Source organism: Hyaena hyaena, unplaced genomic scaffold, assembly GCF_003009895.1.
Source record: "Hyaena hyaena isolate Hyena2069 unplaced genomic scaffold, ASM300989v1 scaffold_380, whole genome shotgun sequence".
In the NCBI taxonomy this organism is placed as follows: Eukaryota; Metazoa; Chordata; class Mammalia; order Carnivora; family Hyaenidae; genus Hyaena; species Hyaena hyaena.
In genome coordinates, this window is record NW_024081013.1 from 996,771 (window position 1) to 1,003,133 (window position 6,363).

Here is a 6,363-nt window from a genome sequence, read left to right on the forward strand (position 1 = left end):
TTTTGGGAGGGAATCATTTACTATTGCTTTAATTTTTCTGCAGTGCCCCAGTTGGTATCTATAATGAATGGAAGATATGTAAGAAACATAAGAAAGCCACATCAATAACACTTTTTTTATTAATAAGATTTCTTTTTCATCATTGCCAGGAATATTCTTTCATTTCCAGGGTCTGAGTGCACAAGTCTGTTAGTACACATAACAGTATTTATGCATTTAGTGCAGGCACAAAATTAAAATGAGATTTATAACAGGAAAAAGTCGTACATTTTCAAGTAACTAAGTAAGATGGATGTTACCACATTCTTCTGACCTTTTAGGAGGCACCCCACTCTTGGTCTCAGGTTTCACATGGGCTCCTTCATACAGCAACCTCAAAGCGCCCTTGATGGCCTAATGGTGCATCCTTAGTCAAAAGGACTGTCAGCATAAGGCAGTGTGAGTGACGAGCCTCTGCTGAGCTAGCACACCCAGTTCACCACCTTCTAGATAGGCTTTCACCAAACCGGACAGTTCCGTGGCTGTTGTGAAATAGGGACATTCTGTTTAGAGGTGACCAAATCAAATGCTTCATAAATGCTACCACACAACAGACTGAGTGAAATCTCCATAGGAGAGCAAAAGTGGAGAGCCGGGCTTTGGAATTAAAGCGCGCAGAGCCCTGCAGTCGAAATGAACCCAGCTGAGATGAAATGGCCCGCGGCTCGAGTGACGTTCATAGTGGTGACCTGCTTTCAGCATCCCCATGAGAAGGGGCATCGTGGGCACCATGTCTACCGAAGGCTTATATGTAGGGGAGGTATTGTTAACTTTGCTCTACAGATGGGAGAACTAAGGCTTGGAGAGGCTCAGGGACTTGACCATAGCAGGCAGGGCGGGAGAACAAGTTTGAAAGCCACACATGTCTGACTCCACAGTCCACCATCTTCCCGTCATCTGCACTTGCCTTTCCTGTAACAGATGGAGGTGGCTGAGAATTTCAGTGTCTGTGGTCCTCAAGCTCAGCCCTTGAGAACTGAATCCATTGTATCCCACTCCCGTGAAAGATTGGGTACAGGACAGAAACATGACCCACTTTTGGACTTCATTGCAGGAAACACAACTCAGTAGGCATGCTCTTTAAAAACACTAAAATATGACTAACACCTCTTTACTATAAAACATAATTTAGTAGATAAATTTTTAAAATTAAGGGAAATCACTAAACGAATAGTAGAGATATAATCTATAGCTTCCGAATAGCACAAAAGGAACAAAAACATTACAGACAGCAGGAAATTCCAAATTATCTATCATATCTGGCCACCACCTCTTTTTGTGTGGACCACGGGCTAGGAGTGTTTTTTCCCCCATTTGTTAAAAAAGAACAAAAAAAGAATATGACACGACACATGAAAATTATATGAAATTTACCCATAACTGTGATTTATTGGACAGAGCCCGCCTGTTTGTTTACATGCTGTCCACGTGGCTTTGGGAGTGTGCAAAACTCATCACAGACCACAGCTGCATTGGACACGAACACGGCCACCATAGCCACATGCAGCAAATCCCAGGGACAGCCCCAGTGAAGCCTCTTGAGGACTACCTGCATTGACATGCCAAGACTTTTTTTTTCATCGCCAGTGCATGCGCATTATGTCAAAACAAGAGAAGAAGACCAGAGAGGACTTCAAATGCTGCAATTTTAAGGCAAGGTAGTTGGATTATTTTGCGACCGGGTTGCACGGTGAGGCATCTGTGGACACTGTGCAATAATGTTAGAGACGCGCTGAAGACACACACTGCCCGCCAGATTCACTACATGGGCACTTTGTCATGCAGGACAGCTATGCTCAGAAGAATTAGAAAAATTGCAACGGGCCATATCAGCACAGCAGAATTTCTTCCTGAAACTAGAAGATGAAAACAAGGCTCCCAACACACATGGTAAGCTTGAGTGTCCCCTTTGTCACATGGGCAAGGGGAGCCGTTAAGTTACGATAAATTCATGAAAGGAGATTTGGTGCAACTGTTGAAGAATGCACCCACAGATTATGTCCAGGAAAAAATAAACTTGTTTAAGACTATTAGCTTTTGCCATCAGTTTTGTTCTATTATAATTATTGTTATAATTTGAATGTCATCAAAAATGTTGTGGAAATTTGTTTTCTTTTTAATGTTTGTTTATTTGTTTTTGACGAAGAGAGACAGAATGAGTGGGGGAGGGCAGAGAGAGAGGGAGACACAGAATCCAAACAAAGCAGGCTCCAGGCTCTGAGCTGTCAGCACAGAGCCCAATGCAGGGCTTGAACTCATGATCCATGAGATCATGACCTGAGTCAAAGTTGGACACTTAACTGACTGAGCCACCCAGACATGTTTTCTTTCTTGTTAAAGAAATATCAAAAAATACCCTCAGTTTTGTACCTTGGCCTGTGAAGTCTAAAATGTTTATAGCCTGTCCTTTACAGAAAGCAGGTTGTTAACACCTGATTTATCAGATAATAGGAAAGGAGACTGGGAAAGAATCATTAAGAGCAAACACAAAGTAAGAAACAGACATAAGTCCAAATATGGGATCGATTATAATAAATGTAAAGAGGAAACTGCTCCAGTAAGGACAGAGGCTGGATTTATTTTTACTTCTGCTGCTAAGAAAAAACATAGAAAAACTCTCATGGATAATTAAAAGTGAAGAAATCAAAAGACATAATGGTCACATTTGAACCAAAAGAAAGCTAGAATGGTAATATTAATACAAAGTAGAATTTAGGTGAACATAAATGATATGCATAAAAAAGAAATCTACAGTAACAAATCCACGTCAAGATTCTATAAAGAGGATGCCTGGGTGGCTCAGTTGGTTAAGTGTCTTGCTCTTGATTTCGGCTTAGGTCATGGTCTCATGTTCATGAGTTTGAGTCCCACATCCTTACTAACAGTGCCGGAGCCTGCTTGGAATGCTCTCTCTCCCTCTCTCTCTGCCCCTTCCTTTCTCATGCTTTCCCTCCCTCTCTCAAAAATAAATAAACTTAAAAAAAAGAATTTATAAAGAGTATAAGTCAACCACAGTATTTCCTCATAATTCAATAATGAAAAATTGACAGAAAAAGACACATTTAACAACCCCATAGAATAAGTGATCTGACCCGCTTCTACCTCGCTCAAGCAGACACACACACACAGGTTAGTAACATGGACTTGAACATCAAAAGTACCCAACCTGATATAACAGAGATAATAGAACCATATGCTACAAATGAAGATACGCATCTTACACAAGTGTTACTCTATAAATTAACCACGGGCTAGATCTCAGAGGGGAATTTCAACAATGATAGAAGAACTTTGTCACATAGACCATGACATGACTAAATTAGAATCCAACAATAAAAGATCATTAAAAAAAATGTCTGGATATGTCAGACAAAATGTCTAACTGAATTCTTAAAATTCTTAAAAACTTTCATGGGTTAAAAAAAATTGGGGCGCCTGGATGGCTCAGTGGATTGAGCTTCTGACTCTTGATTTTGGCTCAAGTTGTGATCCCAGGGTTGTGGGATTAAGTCGTATCAGTTTTTGCGCTGGGCATGGAGCCTGCTTAAGATTCTCTCTTTCTCTCTCTCTCTGCCCTTTCCCCCTGCTCTCTCTCACTCTCAAATAAATAAATAAATAAATAAATAAATAAATAAGTAGTTTTTAAAAAGGAAATTGAAGTGAACAATTATGAAAATTCTTGAGAGACAGTCATTAAGGTAAATGTTTAACATCATATGTTTTTAATGAATTTATTTAGAAAAACAGGGGATATAAATATAGTTAAGTATTCAATAACAGACACTAGAAAAGAAAAAGTATGTTAAAGAAACAAGAAGGAAAGAAATCATAACAGTAAGACTAATGCAAAGGAAAACAAAGCAATAGAGGCAGTCAACAAAACCAAGCATCGATTCTTTAAAAAAGAATATGAATAAAGCAGGCAAGATGTTTGCACGGCAGATCATCCAGAAAAGAGAAAGGAGGTGGCTCACCAAGCCATCTTAGGAAGCACGGGCACTGCCATCCCTTCCACCTCCTCCGCCAGAAGTGTTGGTTGTCCTCTAAGGCCCAATCCTTGGGCCTTCCCTCCCTGGTGCTCCCAGGGTGGTGCTCCCAATGACCTCCCTGGCTCGCAACTATCGCCTCACTGCCTCCTGACAGGTCATGCGGTGAATGAGTTTGCTTCTTCACACTTGACATCACACCTGACCTCCAAACATGCACATCCTCAACTGCCTTGTGAATATCAGGAGGTTGATGACCTCCATGTACCTCAAGTCCCGTGTGTCCCAAGCAGAACTCATCATCTAAGAGATAAGACTTTTGTCACTGAGACAGGAGCCGGACAACTTTGGGGGACTAGAAGGCTGCTCAGAAGTGGGGAAGCGTTGGTCCGGAGGAAACAAAGACCATGTCTTCCTTTGAAGCTTGAAGGAAGGAGGTAGGGGTCAGGGGGCAGTTCCCATGGGAGGCTCTATTTTCTCTGAGAAGAATAAGATGAAGTTAGTCTGTTGAGAGGTAGAAGTAAGGAGGGAATGCAGGAGTTAAGGAGAAAGTGGTCTTAAAGGAGTTAAGGGGCCAGGGTGCTTGGGTGGTCAGTCAGTTGAGCATCTGACTCTTGATTTCAGCTCAGGTCATGATCTCATGGTTTGTGATTTCAAGCCCCAAGTCTGGCTCTATGCTGACAGTGAGGAGCCTGCTTGGGATTCTCTTTCTCTCTGTCTCTCTCTGCCCCACCCCCCACCACTCGTTTTCTCTCTTTCTCTCAAAATAAATAATTTTTTTAAAAAAAGACGAAGGCACAACAGAATACAATGACAAATAACAGAAGGAGATAAATAAATGTCCCTAAAGGTTTGGGGGACAATCAAGAAGATTTCAGTTGAAAGCAGGGACATTTCCATACTCAGGTCTGAATCCTAGTATCAGGCAGAGGGGCAGAAGCATTGAGGCCCCACCTAAAGCCTAAAATCTATGTCAAGGATCTTCAAATGATTTTTTCCAACTAAAACTTTAAAGTTGTTTGGTTTAAAGCAGTTTAAAAATTCCAACTAAAACTTTAAAGTTGTTTGGTTTAAAGCAGTTTAAAAATTCGAGCATTTTAGAGCCAGAAAGACCCTCGAGATCATTCTCCCAGGGTGGCTAATACATTGTACTCGTTACCTCCAGGGCAGACATTGGTAATTGAGGGGCCCTTATCCTCTCCATCTGGACTCATCTTCAGAATCTTTCTCATCGTCGTCCTTCAGGAAGGCATTAGGAAGCCTTCAGGTAGCCACCTCTTCCAGAATTCACACATGGAGCTAAGTTTATTTCCAGCCATGGTAACATAATGCATAGATTCTATATTTCTCAGCACAGTCCGCCATTTTGTCATGCTAACTTACTGGGGAAAGGTAGCCTACCCACCCTAAGGAGTGGCTATTCTTATTGTCAAACATTTTTCCCTCTTCCACTCAAAAAGATATGGCTTTTTAAAAAAATTTTTGAGCACATGTATCCCTCATCCACCTCTTACTGTCTGACAAGCTAGAAGTACATAACAAGCAATAAATATTGATTTCTGCACCATGCACCTATATGAAAATTGTAACGTTTGATTTAAAATTTTTATTGCTCAGATGTTGCTATTATAGAATGGAAGAATCTTCCCTTCTCACTGACTTTTATCTTCATCTATGCCTGGAGGTGACCTGGATGGTTTCCGGGTTTGTCCCCATTCACCTGACATTCTCATCATGGTCTCCTTGAGCACACACGAAGTACACAGTGTATTATTGTGTTAACCAATAATATAGTTTAGGAAAAGTAAACAATCCCATTCATCTTTACACGTTTGCTTGTCTCATTTCGCATTTTTTAATTTCTTGAGTAAATAATCTGACTGAAATGTTTAAGGCCCAACTCAAAGGAACCCCGAGTATTCACTGAGGAAGACAATAGTGAGATAAACAAACTCTCCGTTAATGTGTTTTAAAATTGAGTCAGATACGCATCATAAAACAATAGACAGCAGCTTCTGGTTAATTAAGCTGGAGTCATGTTACTTTTTTTTTTTAATGTTTTATTTATTTCTGAGAGAGAGACAGCGTGAGCAGGGGAGGGTCAGAGAGAGAGGGAGACACAGAATCTGAAACAGGATCCAGGCTCTGAGCTGTCAGCACAGAGCCCGACCTGGGGCTCGAACCCACGAACCGTGAGATCATGACCTGAGCCGAAGTTGGACGCTCAACCGCCTGAGCCACCCAGGCGCCCCTACTTTTTAAATAGTTGAGAGGGGGAAAAAAACCAGGCAGATTCACTGCTCTTTGAATTGATGTTGTTATATTGGAAGAGCTTGAC